Source organism: Anomalospiza imberbis, chromosome 1 (assembly GCF_031753505.1).
Source record: "Anomalospiza imberbis isolate Cuckoo-Finch-1a 21T00152 chromosome 1, ASM3175350v1, whole genome shotgun sequence".
Taxonomy (NCBI): Eukaryota; Metazoa; Chordata; class Aves; order Passeriformes; family Viduidae; genus Anomalospiza; species Anomalospiza imberbis.
The window spans coordinates 7,946,382-7,970,371 of NC_089681.1; the positions used below are offsets into that span (position 1 = coordinate 7,946,382).

At 41.3% G+C, this 23,990-nt stretch overlaps 2 long non-coding RNA genes across 2 annotated transcripts; one reads left to right on the top strand and one right to left on the bottom strand.

Annotated features, from left to right (window-relative positions):
• Nucleotides 1–3,491: 3,491 nt before the first annotated feature.
• LOC137468669 (uncharacterized) lies at nucleotides 3,492–23,260 on the bottom strand. The gene is made up of 3 exons (XR_010996101.1): nucleotides 22,634–23,260; nucleotides 15,671–15,774; nucleotides 3,492–3,993 (listed from the first exon to the last, which is right to left on the bottom strand). It is a non-coding gene; the product is annotated as an uncharacterized lncRNA (long non-coding RNA).
• LOC137468662 (uncharacterized) lies at nucleotides 8,029–8,491 on the top strand. Its single transcript, XR_010996092.1, has 2 exons — nucleotides 8,029–8,136; nucleotides 8,296–8,491. It is a non-coding gene; the product is annotated as an uncharacterized lncRNA (long non-coding RNA).
• Nucleotides 23,261–23,990: the final 730 nt, after the last annotated feature.

Consider the following 23,990-nt stretch of genomic DNA (forward strand, 5'->3'; position numbering starts at 1 on the left):
CCAATGCAGATGCACAAAACTCAGACCTCAATCTTCCTGAAGTTTTCAGACCTGGGGTAGCTGTTTTTTTCACTCCAAAGGCAAGTATAGGTTCTGGCTGAGTTCTCATATGCTTTGGATATCCCCAGTGTTAAAGGAGAGTGGACTGTCTTTCTTCTCTGGTGCTAGATCAGATTGAACAGAGCAGGAAGGATCTATTTTTGTAGATCAGTTATTTTAAGTATTCTAAATCTCAAACTATTCAAGTTTATTATGTAGATTATTTATAGCGTTACAGGCTGAAGTTCCATTGATTTTCTGTACCTTCTCGGGCCAGCAGAAGGTGTCTGACAAGTGTTGGACAGTCAGAGCATGTTGTGGGTCTTTATGGTTCACTGAACATTTGGAAATTGTTCCAGTTGTGTTTCTGTAAAAGGTTCTTCTGCAACCTGGACTAACAAAGATTTGACTGACTGGAGTAAGCAAATCTAAATTCTCTTACTGCCAGTGGCAAAAAACCATATTTTTCATCAAAGGATGATTTCTTTCACCTCAAACACCTATTTCAGAATGGAGCAGCTAATCAGAGATGTGATTTATTGTGTTGACCATATCCAGTAGGCAAAGATTAGGTGCAAATTTAATTCTCAATAGCTGAAGAAAATTAAAATCAACCTTACCTGGCAAATGAAAAGAAGCTTTCAAGAGTTTTAAACAAGTAGAAAAATGCACAAAAATAAAATTTTGTCCTGTCTTGCATGTTATATTAGATTGAAATGCAGTGCATTAGGTGAGCTGAAAGATGATCAAGAAACAAAGCATGACTCCTTGTCAAGATTTTCTTGGTGTTGATCACACAGCTCTGTTAGTCAAGGTGCTCAGCACTGTGATAGGAAGACTGAGTGGTGGAAATGGAAGATGGCTGGGTGTGGAGGCACCAGCAGGAGCATAAAGCAGAGACAGGGCTCTCAGAATGTTTTGGGCACACAGCAGTCATCAAAACCTCAGCACATTGCCTCCAACTTCACAACATGCCCAGACCCAGAGATAAAGAATGACCTGATGATTCACAGAAGAAGGAGAGAATGGAGACACTGATCACTCTCAGACCCAAAGGAATACAAAAATACATATTGGAAACCTAGACACCCTGAAAGAACTGTGAGAGACACAAAAAAGACTTAACAGGTGATGTTAGGGACCGTGGATCTCATAGTTCAACAGAAGCATTGGTCACCACAAACATGCTGCTGCTCCTCACCATAGGACTGGGAGCATGAATCAGTGAAAACACTTTTTTTTTCAATTTGAATTTTAAGAAATTTGAATTTTAAGAATTTTTCTTACTGTAAGGTCATGAAGGCCAGGACAATATGTGGCATTAATACTTTTAGCACATGTTGATAAAACAGTGTGACAATGTTCACGTATATGTATACTGCATGCCAATTGTCCATGTCAAGCAGGAGCTATTTCTTCTTCAAGGAATCATGATGCACACTCTGTGCTCCATTTCTGTGATCTCAGAAGTATCAGTTTTTCCACAGGTTTATCAGTATCAGGTTTAACCACAGCTGGCAGCTCGTCCCCACAGAGGCGCTTGCTCAGCCTGCCCTGCTGGGATGGGGGAGAAGCTCGCAGGGGTAAACGTGACAAAACTCATGGGTTGAAGTAAAGACAGTTTAACAGGTAAAGCAAAAGCTGTGCACAGAAGCAAAGCCTATCCAGGAACTCATTCAGTAATTCCCATGGGCAGGCAGGTGTTTAGCCACCCCTACAACAGCAGGGCTCCATCACATGTAATTGAGATTTGGGGGGACAAATGCCATCACTCTGAATGTCCTCCCTTGCTTCTTCTTCCCCAGCTTTATACACTAAGCATGGCATCAAATGGTGTGGCCTCTCCCTTGGGCCAGCTGGAGTCAGCTGTCCAGTCTGTGTCCCCTCCCAGCCCCTCGTGCACCCCCAGCCTCCTCCCGGTGGGGTGGAGCAAGGAGGAAAGGCCTCGGCTCCGTGTGAGCTCTGCTCTACAGCAAGAAGACTTTCTGTCTTATCTCAGAAATAAAGATACAATGCCTGGAAATGACTGATGCAAGCTGTTATTAAGGGAATATATTCAAGCATTTCAGCAGAGTTAGATGATGATGATGAAATTGAACCTAATTCAATCTTGTAATTGCAGATAGCTGTTGTTTCAGGAACAGTATCATCCAAAAGATCTGGACTGTATCATCTTGATATTTACAAATAAACAGTGATGTGGAAATGAAACTCTGGCTAAAATGAAATTAGAAGAAATCACCTCCTGTGGTGAAGTGAACACACAATGCTGATCATCAGAAAATGATTTCTACTTTGGTAGCTTTGCTCAAATAAGTAGTTCTAAAATAGCACCGAGCCTTATTTGTACATTGCAGATCATTTCATTGTACAATATTGTGTTCTTCAAGCTGCAAAAAAACTGAGTCACATGCTTAAAATAGTATAATTACCCTTAAAGCAATGAGATTCATTCAGGAGTTTTCAAAGCAGGTTTTTAATCCAAAAGTTACACCCCATTTTACTGTTGTTTGCCATTGTGGAATGCAGAGATGATACAATGAAAAATACTGGTATTTGAAATTATTTTTTTATTCAGCAGCATTGTCTGCTGTTTCCTCTGGCCTGCAAATTTATTTGCTTGTAAAAAGAGGCACTATAAGAGAATATGATGTATAATATTTTTATGGTTGCAAAAGAGTGATACCAGTTAACACTAGCTGAAGGCCCATTCTTGGATAGGCTTTATGAAATCTTCCACATCTCTAATATCTTTCACATTTGAACCAAAAATAATTCTCAAGGAAAAAAAAAATCTGTATATTTGGTCAGGCCCCAGACAACTGGAGCTAGAGTGACAGACTGTGAGTTACCTCACTTCCATCCTTCATGACTCCTGTGGTTGTGCAAAAATCACAATTTCTGAAGGATTTATTGTGGTGAGAATGCCCTCACCCTGTACTGAAGGTTATCAATCTCAACTTTAACATGAGACCTTCTGTTGTAATTGCTTCCCCTTCTACTTTTAGTTTAAATGCAGAAAAATATAAAATCAGATGCTGGCGTCCTCAAATTCATCTTATTTTGACCACAGTGTCCTTTAAATTTGCAAAGTCCAGTTGAATTGATTTCTGTGAGATTTCCTGTAGGGCTTAGAGTAATTGTGAAACATTTTGGCTGAACTTCCTCTGTGCTGCTCTCAGGGTTAAAAGCAAGCAAAAAACTGACTTACCCACATGAAGGAGTGCCCCTAAACAGATGATCACCAAGCTGTGACACTATTTCCCTTAACTAAAACTAGTCACTTCTGCCTAACCTGGCTATTCTGTAGTGCTCAGTGAAGATCCAGCAATCATTGTACAGACAGTTGAAGGTACAATTCCTTCTTTCCTAAAGCTGAGAGCCAAAATAATGCAGAGCAGTCAATATCTCAAAAGTACTTGCTTCTCCATACTGACTATTAAGACAGCTCAAGTTGACCATCTCATGTGAACAAACCTACAGTGGAAGTGTCTGAAGGAAGATAAGCTAGGTGCCAGCTGTGGCATTATGGATAAATGAACCCCCATTCCTCATTTTTGTTGCCTTTGGAGGTGGAAGTTGAATGGAAAAGTGCAGGATTGAATTCCCCCTGGGCACTGTACAGATGATGAGGAGAGGAACTGCTTGCTTCAAAGCCTAGATGCAACTTATCTAAGGCAGAGAAAAATCAGGAAGAATAAACAAAGAAGTGGAGAGATAAAGCAATTATCCCAACAGTTTGTGGGCTCCTCCGCCTAAGCACTAATGGTGGAATATGACCTATGGAATTATAAACTTGTTTAATTTCTGTTTGCTTAGCAGTGTTGTGTTTGATGTTGTTGTCTTAAATGTTATGAAATGCCAAGTTTCAGGCTGGCACAATAAATGTTAAATTCAAAATAAACAGATTTTGCCCATTGTGGCTGCTCATCTTGATGCTGTATCCTGGAAAAGCTGTGAAGAATCACAACAAGAACATTAACCTGCAGTATGTATTTAAATAACAAAGCTGTCATATACCTATTTTTCATTTCATATTATACCCAACTCCGAAATAAAATCCATGAAGGAGTCACAGAACTACCTACAAAAATCAGGATTGTACTTTGGTGACAAACATAATTTATTATCCTAGATAGTGAAGCTGAAGGACGTGACTAGTCATAAAATATGACTTTCCAAGAAACTGTATAACTGTTTGGATTTGGTGTGTGGAGTATGCAGAATGCTTCAAGAATATTACAATGTAAAGGAGGGCAAGGTCAATGTCAGCAGATGTTAATGTCTTCTCCTAGGAAAGGAAGAGTTAGGCATCCCAGATGGCAAAGACCTTAAAAGGAAGAACTGCAAGAACAAGCGGTTGTCAGTGAGCATCATTTCACTAGAGGCAGAAATATTAACGAGAAGGGAAAGTGGTTTTTCCTTTCTTGTGGAGCTGTATCCTATATTCCAAGTGGTCTGTTAATATTTTTAAAATTTATTTTTGCTTTTTGTGAGGGCTGGAAACTCACTGGAAACGTAGACTTGGCATTGTGAGCTGAAAGGTAATACTTGGGAAAACAGAAAATGCAGCAACAGAAGGTTCCTCTTAGGCCTGACAGCAAATTTTCTGGTCTGCATTCATTCCAATATCCCACAATAACACAGATTACATCTGTCCCAAAGGATTTAGCTTCATGGGTTCTGTTGTTTTCAAGGTAATAAATATTAAAATGCCTTTGAGTTTCTGGACTCTTCTGAACCTTTAGCAATTTCCAAATGACACCGTGTATTCATGACATTTAAATTTCATTAGCATTCACAGAAGTCACACCTTATCTATAGGGGTTATGCAGGAAGATTTTAAAGACTGCCATCAAACATTTTCAGCTGCAGGTCTGGCTAAAGTCAAGTGGTCTAAATGACACCTTTTTTGTGCTCAGTTGGAAGAGCGAATGTGGTCACGGTTCACTAGGATTGAGTGAGAGCATCAAGGTGCCAACCCACAGCACTGGTGAGCCACACTGAATGGCAAAATCCGAGCTGAGGGTGCCAGAGGTACCCCAGGGGCTGCCCTCAGTGCCTGCTGAGTGCACAGGAGAGGGAGGGAAGAACCATCACAAAACTGGCAGATAGTTAACACAGAGTAGGGAAGCTCTCCTGGGGTGGGGGAAGGAGAGCAGAGAGGCTGGGCAGCTCTGGGGCATTAAATTCCGTGGGAAGGTTGGCTTCATTTGCTGTAACAAGAAGACTCTCTGTTGATTCCTACTCTGCTCAGGGTGCCAGCATGATGCTGGTATATTTAGGTTCTCTCTTTAGGCCCTGTGATAACCAGTAAACAGTGGAAGCTTCCTCCAGGACAAATTTCAGAGCAGGGACTTCACAGAGCTGCGCTGGTGACTTCCCTCAGCCTTTAATCTGGAGGAAAAACCTCGGGCTACTATTTTCAGGCTCCCACTGTTCCCAGCCTAGCATAACTCCATTTCCTGCACCATGAAAGCTGCAGTGGTGATATTTCTCTCTCTTGGAGCAGTGTCTACTTTATTAATGTTTTGGAGGTGCAGGTACTATGGTAACGAGCACTACAGTCAGTGCCTAAAGAGGAATTTACATCGCCAGAGATGCTGTCTTTGAACAGCTTGACACATCTGTTCATGAACAGCAAACTGATTCTGTGTCAGCCCACAGGAAACTCAGCTGAGCTGCAGCTGGATCAGACAATGCAGTTGTGTAGGGATTTCAGAGGTAATCTAAGGCAGAGCCATGTAAAATGCAAGGGAGAATGAGAAAATACCCAGAGGTTTTAGGAGGCAGCAATATTTATTAGGAGCCTGAAGTTATCTATTCTAAGCAAAGCCCTAGGAAAAGCAAAACTTGTGTATAGCACATAAGCAGCAATAAAGGCTCACTCCAAACCGAGAGGATTAATGATCTCCTAATCCTGTCACTCTTCAAGGAATTTTGAAATATTGGCAACTTCTGGTAATCGAATTTTCCCAAGAAACAAAAAAACAAACAAACAAAACCACTAAACCCTGCCTAGCTTCAGACAACATTAAGTATGCCAGGAAGAAATCATAAAATCAAATTAAACTTTGGAATAAGCTGTCTGAAGCTTGCAAGTCTGCCTTGAGTATACTGTAATTGCTGAAATCTCTGCCACATATAGCCATAAAACTTCACATAGTTTTCTTTTTTTAGTAAGTTCCACCGACTTTAATTTATGTGTTTTCTAGAAGAAAATGAAAGTTTCAAAGCTATGACAAAATATTCTTTGGTAAAATTCCAGTAAAGAGAGAAGAAGCCAGAGACAATGAAAAAAAGAAAACAAAACAATAGTAATTGAAAAGAAATAAGAAGCAGAGACATTGAAGGAATAAAATAGGAAGATAAACAAAAAAGAGGAAAATATGGAAACAGAGGGAGGAGAAAAAATATATTTTCAAAATTAAAATACCCAGAAAATCCATTAACAAAATGCAGTTAAGCAAGAAGCAGAAAACCTGTTCTATCACTTGGCAAAAAGAATAGGTACTCTAAGCTAGTGTTATGCTGCAATTAGGAAAAAAAAATACTAGGAAAGTATGAATATAAAGAGATCTGTCATTTGATTTTTACATTAAAAACCTGATGTAAAAATATGGAGGGAAACATTCTTATTTCAAATATTTACTCTAAAGTGATCTATTTCATGGAAAAGCAACTGTTCACATATGGAGAATTAGGAACATAAAGACTTGTGCTAGCTAAAATAAGGAGAACCAAAAAATGAAACTGAGATACAAAAAGAAGCAGAACCACATGGTTAACTTTACCATCCAGATATTCTCAGTGGTGATGTATAGACAATATGGTAATGTGGCTTTTATTGCAGTCCCAGTGGATAAGAGCTCTGTGCAGGGAGGAGGATGCTGTGGAAGGCTCAGCTGGTGTGCCACCTGTGCAGCCCCTCAGGTTTAACAGATGGAGTTGGGAGAATTCTGATGATTAAACTGGGAAAGGGTCTATATGCATTTCTTAAGGTATTGCCAAATCCCAGTTTCGATAATTGCAATGAGTGAAATGCAAATAAAAAGCAAAATTGTAACAGTGACAAATTCTCATTTTGAATGGTTTAAGAGTTTAACCCCTATTAAACTCTTAATATGTGATCAAGAGTCACTGTCAGTAAGGAAATTTCACAACTACACTTAAAATTTATCAGAACCCAGTATTTTTGAATGTAATTATATTACTGGCTTCCTCTACACAATGAAAATTTATCAATCCAGTGAGTGGTAGAATTTAAATATTTAGAATGTGAAGTGATCTAAAGTGCTTTCCCTCTACCACCAGCTGTATTTAGAGATAGAAAGAACAGGAATCAATATGAAACATTATTTAGATGGATGGAATGGCCTGGCACCACTTTTGAATACGCAGGACACATTATCTGAAGTTTCTGGCTGCTTTTATTCAGTCATGGACCTACCCTGTTCCTGCTCTAGGCAACAGAAAGAAAGCAGCATTTTCTCAAGACAATCCAGCATGCTGAAGATCTCAGCTGCCCTCTGAAGGTACCTGTCCCTTTTCATTCACCAGAGGGGTAGTTTGAAACAACTGGAACAAAAACACACATGGACATATCTGAGCTTTGAGCAAAAGGAGACAAACTTCTCTGTGATTGCTGCAAAGTCTGTGTGGTCCCTGAATGCTGGATCATGACAAATGAGAGTCCTGACATATTTAGAATGAGTTGGCAATCAACCTTTGTGTGTATAACTTTTCACTAGGCATGTAGCCATAGGGAGTGCTCAAGATAAATAATGACATATTTGTGGCTGCAGGGCCCTGGGGGGCTCTAAATTGACCTAAGGGCAACTTCTAATTGGGATGAACCTATTCCTCTTTTGTTTTGAAACAAGGACTCTGTTTTTCTTCTCTGAGGCCCTCACACTTACGTTCTGTAGTTTAACAATAGCCCTTACTGTTGAGGGGTTTACTATGTCACAATTTGGCCATGGCAAAAACTGGAATGCATAATCCACTACAGTCAGTTTTTTCACTCTACAGTGCCAAAACAAAGCTTGGATTGTGGTCAGGGTAAAGACTCAGACCTGGATACCTTCTCAGACCTGAGTAAGTGCCCATGTAAGCAAACAGGAGATCTGCCCTTAGCATTTTGGAAATCTAGGGCAGAGGGCAGGAGAGAAAATTAACTTTCTCTGTGTTCCCCTTGATCATCCCTTTCTCTGTTTCTTCTTGTTTTGTTTGTCTTTCCATATGTTTTGCAATAAGAGTGAATCAATTTCCCTTCCTAGGCCCTCAAAAGGGAACATGCTCTCCCTGACAAAGAGAACCAACTCAGCCTGGATATATTCCAGCAAATTCCAATTAATGTTGAAGTTCCAATTAATGTTGGAATTCCAATTAACATTTTGAGATGGAGATAAGGGATCTGAATAAACATGTGAACATGTTGCTTCTCACTGCAATTCAAAATTAAGCTTTTTAATAATGTTTATGAAGAAATTTTGGTGTGAGTGGAAGAGAGTGAGATAGTACCTGTTGGAAATAGGAAATTGGCTGCAGAAAGGAGTGGAATGCTCCATTCAAAGTAGATCTCATTTTGCCAAAGCCATTTTTCATTTTTTCCTATCTATTCCTGCCTTTCATTACTTGTTACTTTCCCCTATTTCTAATGAAAAATTGTGGCAATATGGTCAAACCAATACATACGATTTTTTTTTGAGGTTCCAAAGACAAAACAAGAACTTGCACATTTTCAAGAGACACTCTGCTGTGTCTAAAGGATTTGTCTCTGCTGGGGGTGCTAATTAGACATAATTTCATAAAGATTTACCTGCCAATGTATTCTGTCTTCCAAAATATTACATTTGTTTACTTTGGGAATCTCACAGCTTTGTGGATATAAAACACTGGGAATGAGGCTGGGATGTGGCAGCTCTCTGCTTGGGATGACACTATCAGTAACACTTGCCTTTGACACTTTGAACAAAACTGTGAAAATTCTAAAAGCCTTTCAGCAGTTCTGAAAAATAAAAATGGGAAGAAAGCAGGGCTGAGAAAAACAAATTATCTGAATATCTGAGCAGAGACACTAGACCATGGAGATTCCAGAGCACTGCCAAATTACATCACTATTAACTGTGGCAGGATCCCAGAAGCAACAAAACCAACCAGACGAAGTTCAGGAGATTCAATCAAAGGGAAGAAATGAGGTGGTTACAAAACATGGTTTGCATTCATCGATATTTGAACACAGGTATCTCCATATGTTAAGAAGACTGCAGCATTACTTCCAGCTCCTGCATTTTTGGTATTCCTCTAGATGAATTCAATCCCATGCCACATTGGAAAAGAGGCTTACCAAACACACTGAGACAACATGTTCACAGCAAGGAAATAGCAAGGTTTTGTCACTGCATCGAGAGATAAATAAGCAAGGCTAAAACCACAGAAGTTGTGTATTTTGCATAGGTTGCCATCATGGCACTGCACTTTTAGATGTCTTCCACCTCATGGAATTTACATGACTCCATTAGACTCCTAGGCTGTCACTGTAGATCAGGAAAAATCAAACATCTTAGAATGAGATCCACAAGATCTGTCTTGTAACGCTGCTTCAGTTTTCCAGGAGGACATGGTCATTCCTCCTAACTTGTCTCAAACTGAGACAGCATCACAACTCTCCAAATCAAGGTGTTTATCTTGGGGCTTCAGGAAGGGACACTCAGAGACCAGCACTGCCAAGAATCAGACACAGTCACTCTGCACCTTTTTCCTAAAGGACGGGAGATTGTGGAGCTCATCTTCCTTTATCCAATACGCAACTTTATCCACAAGACTGAAAAAAACAGCAGTCTAGTTGTACACTCCCTGTTCTACACAAAAATGGAGGGATGAGAAATTGAATTCCTTTCTAGGAGACAATCTGGACCCAGTCTCTCCTATGCACCCCTACTGTGTTGATTGACCTCCTCACTAGACAGTGGATGTCAACACTGGGCTGTAGTGACACTTGGCATACATTAGATATGAGATTCTTCTGCCTTGTGTAGATGTTTAGAAAACACAAGGGACCTAGACAGCCCATTAGTGTTAAAAGAGAACAGAGTAGTGGATCTCAGGTGGCACCTCATCTTAAGGTGGATGCATAAAACAGATTCACTAAAATCACATCCTGAAAATACCTATTTCTTCCAATTGACTGAGGATGACCCTAATGAGCTCTGATGGATGCATTCATATGGGTACATACAATGCCTCTAAGGCAACACAGTTTTTTACTGTTGACCCATAGTTGCACAAGAAAAATGTTCTCGAGAACTGACCTCAGACTCACAGAGTACAACTTTCTCAAGTCTGTTTTTTGTTCTCCCACACAAGAAGGTATTTTTGTAAGGAACTGGTTATGTGAATTTGATAGTTTCTGAATAAATAGTTCACAGTTTGATATTTGGGAGATAGTTAATCTCACCAAGAGAACCATTTATTGCTCATTCACAATAGCAGGTTGGGGGACTTTCCTATCCAAAGGCTCAATGCACTCTACACCATTTAAAATATGTATGTATACTATGGAAGAAGAGAATAGTACTCATATTTTACTGGTAAAGTGTGTGAAACAGAAAACATATACCATTTAAACAGTGTCACAGTGTCAGTAATGAGTGGGCAGAGATAAGCAGGCACTAGAACCCTCTGCCATTTTTGAACTCAAAACTTCTTCCTCTTGTTGATCAAGGAGGTCAGGGGCTTTTATCATTGTAACTGAGTTCTTTTAAATGCTTTTCAAGTCAGGAACAGAGAAGCAATTCCTTAGAAACATTGCTCTATTTTTTTCTGCTATGAAAAATCTACCCACATTCTTCAGAAGCAGGACAACTTGTCCAATAGTGTTTGCATCACCATGGAGTGCTTGGCAGCCATCAGCACTTTGGAAGCACCTCAGCAATGTACATTTGGGAATACTTCCCACCACAGGTTTTCTCTTTCATGTACGTTCTTGTCATTTGATATATACTGGAACATCAAAAGATATGAAATAACTCATCCAAAAATGATACTGCTACCTTTAATTTATCTTTCACACTGAGTCCCAGAAGAGTAACTTGAAGAAAAAATGTGGAGGTGTCAAGTTATTAAACCATATTGTCTTTTAAACTGTTTTTCCTCTCTTTCGCAATTTGCAAATCCTGTTCATAAAGGAGGTATTAAAAGCAATCACTCTGGTTTCCTGAAGAGCATGATATTAATTATTCAGATCAAACTCCTTGAAGAACAGATGAGATTAGACAGCAACAAGTGCAAAGGGAAGAGGAACGAAACGTGTCTGGGCAATGTGCAGAAAATGAGGATATCTGTGTTTCTGAAGGCAAACAAAACAGTGATGTCTTCAGTAAGAGATGTGGGACATTGACCCCCAAAATGCCTACCCTGCCCTACACCCAGGTTATCTGATGGGCTTTCTTGCCTGGAATCTTGGGAAATGACACGTGTAATACACGTCTAATTCCTCTATCCTCCTGCTTTATGTACCAAGCCTATTTGAAGTAATTTGATACATGCCATCAACTCTAATAGCCCAAGGAATCTGGGTTTCATTGTCCTGTAAGTGCTCTTTGCCTTTTCTACCTCTTTTTATTATGCTTCTTTTTAAAGCACCTCAAATAGTCTATGAATTAAGCAAACTCATCTTATTAGAAGACTCCCAAGGGTTCCTTCAGAACTTCAGCTTCTAACTTCAGACCCGGACACAATCAATGAATGAATCAATAATAATCAATGCACAGAACATTTCAGCAGGATTAATGACTGGCTGGGAGGTGCTGATGGGCAGAAATTAAGTCAAGGGCCATTAATCCCAGCTGGTCATTTGCCTCCAGGCAGTGCTTTGTGCCAAGGTCATCACTGCTATTCTAAGACAAAAATAAAAGGAAGCTGACATCGGCACATGGATATTTTTAACCTGGCTTTTGCAGAGTCAGTGGCTCTGTACAACTCTTTCTATTAAATGTGAACCCCATTCCAACAGGCACTTCCATTGCATGAGTTGTCCCAGCAGCATTTTCTCCATTTAGTGAATCAGCAGGTGTTTTCAACCGCCTTGAGGTTGCACAGAGATGTTCTAGGGTTTATGGAGCATGGCAGACCACTGTCTCCTCCAGTGAGGATTTACTCACTCCCTCTCTACACTCATCTGTCAATAGATAACACTTCTGCATGGGCCAAATTCTAAGAATTTTGTCAACCACATATCATGTATACTTGGCACTCAAAAAATCCAGCCAGCTCAAGACAGAGAGGGATCACAGAAGGAAAAGGACTTCTAAAGTTCTTGGATAAACCCTAGGATGTTCATCTATCCACACAGATACACACACACACACACAAACAGATGGGGTGACATTAGAACTATAAACTTAGAATCATAGAATGGTTTGGGTTGGAAGAGATAAAAGATCACTGAGTCCCAGCCTGCCTGCCATGGGGAGGGACACCTTCTGCTAGACCAGGTTGCTCAAAAGCCCCATCCAACCTGTCCTTGAATACTTCCAGAGATGGGGCTCTGATAAACCTGTTTCAGTTCCTTACTACCCTCAAAGTAAAAAAAAAATTCTTCCTAACTTCTAATCGAAACCTATCCTCTTTCAGTCCAAAGCCATTACCCCTTGTTCTATCATGAAATACCCTTGTTAAAAGTCCCTCTCCAGTTCTCCAAAGCATTCCATAACATTCCAGTGTGTATCCTGAGTGTGCATTCATAAGGTGCTGTAAAACTCTCAAAAACAGCATATAATCTTCCCAAAGTATCCTAAATATTACCAACTCATGATGTATGGCCAACATACTATGTCTACAAAAAAATTGTAAGAACAAACATTAAGGTCAAAACCGTGCTTGTTGATCAGCTATGCCAACTGCTAGAAGGTTGTCAGAGACGGTTTGGCAAACCCACCTGCTGTACCTCAGAACTCCTTGTTCTCCAAAGCATCCCAAAAAATTCCAGTGTGTATCCTGAGGGTGCATTCCTGAGGCGCAAAGCCTGTCCCTTACTGCCTGTGCTTGCAGACTGTGTAAATGGAGCTATAACAAGACCAACAGTGGGTGGACAATCCAAGGCAGGTTCCTTCACATCAGGATGCGGTTGTTTCCTTTTGCAAGGCACACATAGTATGGATGGCTCTATATTGCTCTTGGTTTGTTGCAAGGAGAAAGGAGCTAGGCAGTCCTAATCATGCTAAATCATGATATTACAGGGGCCAGGAGACTGCCTTGTTTTACTTGCTGCAAAATGCACTGAGGTGCATTCAAAACACTGCTTGAAATTTCTCCTCATTTCAGGCTTTTCAGGCCATTAAAACAGGAAACCGATTAAATTGAAGTGCCCCTGTGCTCCATGCAAAAGCAACATGCAGCTAAAAATTATAAAGTCTGAGCCTTCCCATGTGCTGCACAACCCCATAGGAGGACTAATTTTCCTCTCAAAATGCAAATATGAATGCCCTAAAAAATGTTTTGAATGGACATGGATCTTTTGACAGCAGCTTCTGCTTTCTGATAATTGGGCAAATTTACCAGAGGTGTTATTTGCTTTCCAGGAATTTTGGAAAACTTGTATCCCAGGTAGCACAGTCCAGTAAAAAAAAAGAAAGAGCAGAGAGCATTTGGCTCAAGAGACAATATGAAAAATCCCATGAGGGGAGGAATTTTTCTTTGTTTAATTTGGGCAGAAGAAGAAAGAAGCAGACGAAGCTTGCGTTCAGTGCAAACATAATGTCAGTAACAGTAGAATACAGACTGGAATCCCTCCAAGTGCTGTGTGAATTGTAGTTACTTTCTATGTGTTATTTGATGTAATCCAGCCTTAGCTAAACAAAACCCACCTGGACAAACTGGTTCCTGTTCATTTTCTGTACTCATTTAATGATTTATAGATATTGCCTACATCCTTCTTATGGTCTGTCATAGGATGTGTGTCAGAAAGAACTAGATACATGTGTATTTTTCTCTATAACGAAGCAAATTTTCTGTTGAAACATTAAGAAGGAAAGCTGTGTGTTGCTAGAGAAGCTGATCAGGTGCTATTTTAATGCTTGAAAAAATTAATGGTTGGCAAATAAAGCAGTTTTCTGCACACAGTTTGTGTCATATTGTTTAATGCAAATAAGATAAAAAAATGGCTCACTTAATGACTTGAAATCCTGAGGAAATTATGCAGAACTAGGTAGAAATCTGGATACTATGGGCTGGAAAAATGTAACCTCTGTAGCTTCAAGAGAAGCAATGACAGTCTAGTGTTAGCCTAATTATCTTCACTAATAACTGAATCATTCTCAGCCTATGGCTGCAGACATATTATAAGATGTTTCTGGTGTGATTTAGAAGTCGGTGTTAACACCATTCAATGAGAAAATTGATACCTCACCCTGTACAGGCCCAAATTTAGGTACAAAGCGTAGCTCTGCAGTGGTACCCTGGGTTTTCTCCCAGATTCACCTCCAAGGTTTAAGCCCAAGGTGTGTATACAGACAGGCATATTCAATGAGATGTGGTGTTCTGGGGGCTTTCTGGAGTGCCAGCTGCACTGCAGGTCCCTCTCTTGTTGGTTCTGTCAGGTCACACCAACCCAGCCAGAACTGCAAGCAGCATCCTATTTCAGAGGAAACCCAGTGTGTTTCCTGGGGATGCACGTCTGAAGTCAGAGAGAGACTGTGAAGGAGCTAAATGAGAAAGGAACCCCAAGAAAGCAGTGTCATGGTGGGTGGTTGTCCAGAGTGCTGCAACCTTCCCAAAAATCATCTTGAGAAAGGCACCTCAGGGGCACAGGAACGTTTGGGCTCACGCTGAGTGATTTCAGTTCTTCTGGGATCCAGGGGACACGGGGTCTTTGTGTGGGGTTCCAAGGAGAGCTTCATTAAGCTTCTGCCTCAAAGAGATTCAGGGACAAAGAGCCACTCAAGCAGGGAAAACAGGGAGTTTTTATATGGATTTTGAGGGGCGGGGCAAACCACCAGGGCCAATGGGATGAGGGCACAGGGGTGGAGAGAGGAGAAAGGGCCAACGGGATACATTAAATCTGCATGTCACAACAAGGCATGCTGCGAGAAGCTTTTTTCCTCACCCTAACAAGCTGGTTATGGCTTGCGGGGTTTTCCCTCCAGGGGATGGCCATGGGCTCTTTCTCTGTTGGCCCACCGGCCTCCACAAAGTGGTGCAGGGGTGACTCTGCAGCTGCCATACCAGGAGTCCCCATGGTGAATTCTGTGCCAGTGTTGTCATTGACCTCAGCTGTATGTTTGTGGTTGTGCTGCCTGGCTTCTTTCATTGCTACTGCAATTACAGGCTGCTGAACTGCTCCTGCCTGTCAAATCACTTCAACCCAGGGCTCAGAAAGCTTTTAGTCCATGATGGGAGCAATGCCCAAGCCCAAGCTTCCTTGCCACCGCTGCGGTCGCTCCTGGGAGCAGGGGTGTCCTTTTACCAGGCTGCAGAGGGTGGAAGGAGAAGTGGCAAGTGGCCAAGCTAGACTAGATGGCATGGAATCAGGGCTTGGCAGCAAGGAAGGAAAAGCTGAAACAGTCAGGCAGGAAGCAAAGTCTAGCAGCTCAAAGTGCAGCTAAAACATCAGCCTGAAATGATTTCTTACCTCACAAATATTTGAAATTGCTTCCCAGGAGGGAAGATATGAGATATCTTGTGTTGTTTCTGACGAGAGAGGTACTCTGTTCCTGGTTGAATAAACCGTGTTTGCTTAGAAAGAAAGAGAAAAGAGACTTTTAAAGCCAAAGCTGTAATTAAATCTGCAGCAATTCTGAGAGTATTCATACTGGTAAATGTTACTGGCATTTCCCTTCTTCTTTTTCCAGCAGAAACAAATTATTAATACCCTATTGTTGCAATAATGAGTTCTAGATTGACATAGAATTTATTTTTTCTTGTACTGCTTTAGCCCTGAGTCTGTTCTCACAAGTGAAAAAGAGAGATCATTCTGTTTTAGCATCACTGGCAGTGACAGAAAGAGAAGCACAATGTGAGAACACCATGAAATGTATAGCAAGGCTGTTCTGGAATCAAGGAATACATGGCACCTGTGCCAGTTGCCACCTTCCAGTCACTGGAATGGGATGGGATGATCTGGGTAAACTGTGGAAGCAGTAACTGAAAACCTGACCCAAACCACTAACGACATAGAAATCAACTTTTAAATTATTTCCTTTCCTACGCCAGGTAGGTGGTTAGACTTGGAGTTCCAGTTCCTAACTTGGAGCTCCAGGATCTACTGCCTCTATGGTGCTTTGGTATCTGAGCTGTTCTACAAGTAGCTACTACACCCATTCCCTGAGCAATTACAGACTTGCTTTCTCTTTTATGGTTAGTTGCTTTTCTTTTTTTCAAATTTCTAGATACAGATACTTTAGAACATTTAGCAAAGAACTCTAGAAATCTAGATAACTACTAAATTATACTGCTCAGCCTCTCTCCAGTTTACCACTAATTAAATGTTCTTATGATGCACTGGGACAATTATAATAATTGATAGGTTTTTAAAGGGAGCTGAGTCTAAAATACTTTTCTGCTGGAACATGCCTCATTGTGGAGCTGGAAAATGAAAAGAAATAAAGTGATAAGATTTTATCATACAAGAATATAGAAAATAAAAATGTCTCAAATTAAAAATACAAAATTCAGCAATTTGGTCTGAGCAACACAAATCATACCAGTAATGAAAATTATTGTTTGTTTTGAAAAATATTTCATTTTATGGACAAGCATGACTTGTAGGGAGAATTAATGTCTTTTATTACATGGGATGATGCAAGTGGAAAAAAATATTCTCATAGGCATGCAGTCCTTCCTTTTCTTATAAAAATTCTAACACAGCAAAAGAAATGTTATGTCAAAATCCAAACAAATTGTTTCCACTATTTTGGAAACAAGACATTCAAAATCAGCTGAATTCTCCTTTAGCCCCATTGCCTTCATTGCTGGTTTGGAGTGGAGATAAGTGCTACCTGGGGGAAAAAAAAGGGTTTTCAATTCAGCCATACCAGTACATTAGGAATGAAAAAAATCCAGACACCAGCTTTAGATCAAAATGGAACCCTCTGCCTGGCCACTGAGCTGTCTGCAGCAGAGCAGTCTCCTTGTGCTTCGATCCATTGATTAGGATGTTGGCAACCATGGTCAAACGACCCGACTGAAGTACAGCCCAGGAGTGTCATTGACACGGTGGCTGTGCCCTGCTGGGGGCTGATGGACAGGGTGCTAAATGTGTCTTGGCACAACACACACCCTGACAGCTTCCCAGGCTGGTCACACCACTGCCTCCTTCATTCTGCCCTGGAGCAAGGCTCTCCTGGGCTGCTTGGGAGTGTTTACACTTCCCTGTGAACACAGGCCCCCAGTGTTTATCTACACAGTCAGAAAGAAAGGCAAACAAATAAAAAATAGCTGGGACTGTTTCCATCTGCTCTGCCCCAGAGCACTGAGCATCCTGCATGCAGCACAGCTGAGACCTGCTGCTCCTGCTTCTCTCTGCTGGGAACAGCCTGCCTTGCAAGGGCTTCAAGCTGTTTTAGGAGCTGGTGCCCACACCACAAAGAAATAGAAAGTCCTTTATGCCTAATTTACCACTGTGCCTGGCTTTGAAGAAAAGTGGGACATGGAGATTTTTGCACAAGGCGCTGTTTTCTCTTTTAGTTTTCTTTATTGTGTGCAGGTTGATTTGAGGCATTTCTGGAACTTAAAAATCCCAAGAAGGAACTTTTTGCTCATTTGTACTACCTCTAATGAATAACTTCCTTAGAGAAAAAAAAAATAAAAGAAGCTTGGAAACTTTATTTCTCTGTACACTGGGGATTTGTTGGACACAGGTAGACATCACTACTTGGCTACTATAAAGCTGCATTTATTGACTCCTATTTCTTCTCTAGTCCAGGCTCCTTTAGGGTACCTTGGGAATAGCTGGGGCTCTAGAAGATCACTCAGAGCTACTTGCAAAATGACTTGCTGGCCATGCTGCCCTGATGACTACTTCCCTAGACTGATCTTCCTGCTTTTCCGAGTCCTTGTCCATTGCTCTCCTGACACTGTGGGAAGCAAGAAATAATAGCACAAACTTGCCCTTGCTTGAAACTCTTTGGGTTGAAGGCAAATTGAAACCATCTTTGTTCCATGATGTCTTGGCTCCTTAGGATGGGCCATCTCTTACTGTGTTTCTTCCCATGTGATTTGAAATCTTTCCCCAGAGATGCCAGACTATATCAGAAATAATTACTAATTTTAAAGTGATGTATATTTTGGATTTGAGCAATGCCATTCAAACTATATCCCACAGCTTTCCTCCAGAAGCAGATGACAAAATATTGTGTGCAAAATGCAGCATGAAAGCACTGCTGGGAGCCTGCTCCAATGGGTCTGGTGGTTGCTCTAATTAGCAAGGAAAATTGCTGAGAATGAGATTTTGGTAGGTAAGCCTTTCTTAGTGTTGGTGAGTATCTGTAGACACAATTGTGTAGTTTGCCCTGTCAGGCAGAGGTGCTGTTACATTTGCATGCAGCCTGCAATGTTATTTACATCTAGAAACTCAGCTGCAAATTATTTCTGGCTGCCCCCTCTGCTTCAGGGGAACACATGGATGCCCTTCCTTACCTACAATATTAAACCACAGTCAGGGAGTGGGTAGTGCAAATGTGTTTGGCTCTCATTTTGAGGTCCACATGATTCATGGCATCTGAAGTGACATGATGAGCCCCCCAGCCATAGGGAATGCAGCAGATATTGTTTGGCCAACCTAGAGGCTTGGAAAGGGAACAAAGTAGCACTGATGGGAAGAAGGGAGGAGGAGAGACACAAGGAAATACAGATTATTTCTGTGTAGAAGAGATGGGGACTGTTCTTGAAGAAAAAGCTTGTACATACATTCCTGGACATACAGGAAAGGAAATGATAGCACAGTTTTGGAGAACTGAAGACAAAATGAAACATTCAGGGAGGTACACTTGAGACCCTCCTCTTATTCTGCTATATGATGATAATACAAAGGAAGACAGATGTTACAAATGTGGGTGCTAATATTTCTACTGCTGTGTAGAAATATGCAGCTTCTTGTTCTCTGAGACAACTGGTGAGGATAGCACTCAGCAGGCTTTCCTGGAGCAGACCCACCACACTCATGGGCAGAGCCAGAAAATTTCTCTATTCCCAGTCCAAGCTTAAAATCAGGAGACACTAGAGAGAACACAGGTGCGTGATATCCTCTCATCCATAACACATCAGAAATTTTAATGCATAACCTAAAGTGTCTGCTATGTGATAGAGAGAAAATTAGTGTTGGTTATTGCTTTACTGAGAAAAAACCCACACTTTTAATATGTTTGTTCTGTTTATCTTTACTTAAAAAGAATAAAACCTCAGGGATAATGGGGACTGTACAGAGTATTTTGTGCCTAATTAATTTTATGTATGGACATGAGCTGCTTTATCTGCTAGATTAGGTATCAACTCTAATGTAACGTTTATTGCTTGTAGTTTGGGGCACAGGGCACCATTTTATTAGCTATTTCAGATTGCTTGTTTCATTTTTTTATACTTCAATAAAACTTCTGGCATAGTTGCCATTTTCCCTTTTCTCATAGTTGAACAGACAACAATGTAAAGTTTTCAAACAAAAACCCTGGAGGTTTTACTGAGCTCCCAAAGATGAACAAAAGCAATGAGCACAGTCAGACCTGTCAGCAGAAGTTGTTTTGTTTCAATGATCACTCCACCATGTAGAATTCTTGCTGCATAACAAACTCAAAAGCAGCATCTCCGAGACTCTCTCTGACTCCTCCAAGAAGTACCCTAGGAGAGGTGGAACAAGATTAATGGTTTGTACCTTACCCCTAAAGAGAGACTGATGATTACCTGGATGGGACCACTGAAGGCACTGCCAGCCAAAAATCTTCCTTCCTGCAGCCAGCCCACAATCTCTGAGCCAATACTCTTGTGAGGATAAGCCAAACCCTGTCACTCACTGAAATGATAGAATAGCTCAATATATAACAGCTTTTACTTAAATTCCAATACATGGAAAAAATGTGCATAAGGAAAATCTGATGTCCAGCATCACACAGAGCCAGAGCAGAAGAGTCCAAAAAGGCTGAGACTGTGGGGGGCCAGAGGAGGCACTCCTTGAATCCAAGCTCAGCAACAATCTTCTCAGAGACACACTCAAACCACTCCACAAACTGATCAAGAAAAGATCTTTGACATGAGTAGAGCTTAAGGGCTTGAGCTGAAACTCAGCTTCAAATGCTCATCTCTGAATTGAGGACAATGGGATTGATTGGAAGCAATATGAGCCTGAATATGATACACAATATGATATAGACTTAACCTAAGAAAACCAGAAGAGCAGCAGAACTCCCACTGTATACAAATTACTGACTATATATGCCAAAGTATGACCTCCAGCTAGGATATAATAACCAGCTTTCATGAACAGCACTCATTATATTGTGTCCATTATAAAAGTGCAGCTACATGACAGTGCCATAGGCTATAATGTTCTCACTTAGAAGAATTTCAATTTTCTTCCAAGAGACGTCTCCCTTTTGCAGGCTTATTTGTGCATCTTGTGCTCATTTTTATTTTATAGGATGGGATGTGGGGTACATTTTTGAGGGTTTTTTTCTCCTAAAGAAACAAAGGAACTGCACATAAAAAAAATCTGTCTTGATTTGGGAGGCACAGCAAGGCAAGGATTCAACCAGTGTAAATCAGCATGATGAACACCAGCTGAGGACTTTTTCCAGACAACTATAAATCTGCTGGATCAAAGTCTTTGTCAATGACCAAAAATATCTCACAGAAATGGCCTGACTGGCCCTCTGTTGACACAACAGAAAGATATTGCTAAATCAGCAAGAAAACTTGGATTTGTTGTGTGATGACTTAAAAGAGGTTTTCTCAGTTATTCTCTCAGTTCTTCTTCCTAAGTGTGAGATAACACAAGGAGCACAAGTATCTGGCTAAGGAGTGGGAGAAACACCCTTGGGATTTTGGATAAAATACTGAATGGCATAGGCAGATCCAGGCAGTCTGGCAGAATTTATCAGCTGTGAGTTACTGCACTTCATCTGCTCCAACACAGCCAGGAAGCCACAAAGATACTTCCACATGCTGCTAGGCCTGTCTTTAGAGAACCTACAGATCTCTACCATATAGAAAGCTACATCTGACAGTTCCTCAGCACCCTTCATTCAATGGTGTGGAGATGGAGATAAGGGAGAGCAGGATGCCACTCATCTAATCCTGCAATACCTAAAAACAACTGGGAAGAACAGCGTCTCCCCACTGCCTAGTTCCTTCTTATTAGCCATAAAGGAAGTGGAAAGGTACAAATTCCAATAGTTTTGGTGTTTTCATAAAGGCCTGAGACCTGACAGTCACTTTCCCTACAGAGATGCCAGTCTGAGTGAGTTCATAGCCTATGTTTTCACAGGGGTGTGGGGAAAAGCATGGGAAAGTCTTCCCCCCAGAGAGACAGGACAAGCAGGTTTCCACTCCAGGTGCAGTAGCTGTTATCTCTTGGCCCAGGCAGATACAAATATTCTGTGATATATCTTGCAGTGAAGGCAAAGAACCCTCCTGAGGACTCTCTCTAGGATACTAAAGTTTTCCACAAAGCCAGAAAATATTGTCCCAGGCTGCCTTGAGGGCACATTCCTGTGAAACCCAAGGCAGAGTTCACACCAGTCCCTGTCTTCAATATCACAGCAGGGAACAAGTACTCCTCAAAGCCTTGACAGGGATGGTAGCTGGGTTAAATCTGAGGAACAGATTTCCCCAGACCAGCTCACTGTAGAGGTACCTGTAGCCCCCTGCTCAGCCTGGCTGCTCTGTGGGGCTGTAGTGGCTCTGTCTGGGCTGGAATTAACTTTCCCCCCAGCAGTCATGCTAGTGCTGTGCTCTGTGTTTGTAGCTGGCACAGAGCTGATAACACACCAGTGTTTCAGCTGTTTCTGAGCAGTGTTCCCACAAGATCAAATCTTTCTTTCAATTCCTCCCTCAAAGACCCATGGGCTGGGTGTGGACAACACCCAGGGCAGTGATACAGCCAGGACAGCTGACCGAGATGACCAAAAGGCTGTCCCATACCACAGGATGCCATGTTCAACAAAAGAATCTTATAGAAAGGGTAAGGGCAGGGCATATATTATTAAGGCATTTGTGTTCCAGAGCAACCACTACACACATTAAGGTCTATTTCCCAGAAAGTAGCTGAACATCATATGCTGATGGGAAGTAGTGAGGTTTTTTTAATGTCCTTTGCTTCCATACATAGCCTTTGCTTTCTTTCATTAAACTGTCTCGACCAACACGTTTTTCATCTTATTTTCTCACCCTGTTCTGCTGAAGAGAGGGACTGAGAGAGGAACTGGGCGGGCACCTGACAGACAGACAAGAGCAACCCACCACGCAGAAGATGTTGTCAATCAATGGTGCCAAATCTACACATAAAAAAAGGTTGTAAAAAGTGAAATGGCCAGTGGTAAATGAACCTGGCAAAGAATCAAAAAATCACTACACAGGAAGAAGGAAAGGCTAGGGAAGGTGGCCTCACCTCTAAATCATCAGTAGTAAGGGCATTAATGGAGAGTTTGTGGTTTCCTGGCTCATTGCTGATTGGAGAGTTGCAAACAAGCATGTTAATAGAGACATCACATTGTTGTCTTCTCCTCTCCAGGATGAGAAGCCTTGTCTGCCTGCTTGGTGGTCCCACTGTCCTCTCTCTGTCTGGCTTGTAGGACACATCCCCAGATCAGATTTCTCTGTTCTGTCCCGTGCTAGCAGCCCTTGCCAAAGTATCCCAGCAACAACCACACAAACTTTGGGGAGTGACGGGAAAACCAGAGAAATTATCTCACACTCCCTGAGTAATACCAGTCCTTTCCTGCAGTCCCAGTTTCCAGCTAAACGTTTTTTTGCCAGTCTCTACTTTTGTTTAAAGCCCACTGTCACCAATGCAATTCAGTTTTTCTGATTCGGCTCTCTGTGTGTCTGTGTGGTTTTTACTAACAACCTCTGAACCTGCTGGCCAAAAATATTGACAGATGTCAGAGCTGTGAAGTTTATGAGAACCATATCAATCCTTGCAGTGAGAAAATCTTGGCATGAGGTTAACCTTAATGAGTAAATGCTTCAAAAATCTTTGCTGGGCCACTGGTGGGTTTTTATTTCACTCAAGTCATCTCCTTCTTTGCAGCATGATTTTTTTTCCTACTGAGCTAAGAACGTGCTTGTGCAAGTAACCCTGTGGAAACATTAGGGAATTTTCATGATGGCAAGCTTGCAGAGGAAGGATTCCCCAAAGATACCCCATACTCTCTACAGGTGATTTCAGATACAGAGAGGTTTATATTATCATTTTTGGCTGGTCTACCCATCTCCTTCACACAGGAGCATTTTATTTACAGACTAGGGGAGATGGCAGACCTTTAGCACATTGTTGACCATTAGGATTCATGGTTGATTCAGGACACAAGATGAAATTAAAAACTGTTGCCAGAGTTCCTGAGCTCTACCTCTCCTACATTTCCCATAATGGTTGTTACAGCAGTACCCGCCCTAGTAAAAAAGCATCAGCTGGGGATTGACTAATAAGTTGAAGTGCCCAGGAAAGGTGTGGGAGGATGTGCTTTTTGCAGGTATCTCCTGTCTCCAGGAGGAAACATACCAAATGTATTTTAGAAAAGGTCTTTCCATGCATTATTTAGAGCAACACTGAGTCACCTCTCTCATTAAACTGCTGATAGAGAGCAGCAAATACTTCCTTCACAAGAACTGGACATCTTCCAGGGGCTGCAGGTAACAGTGCAAAGAGACATATATACACCCCCTCTTTTACTGAGAACTTCTGTGAACTCTCTTCTGATGGATCTAAATGTTTGCTATCAGCTTCTGTAGGATTAACCATGGAG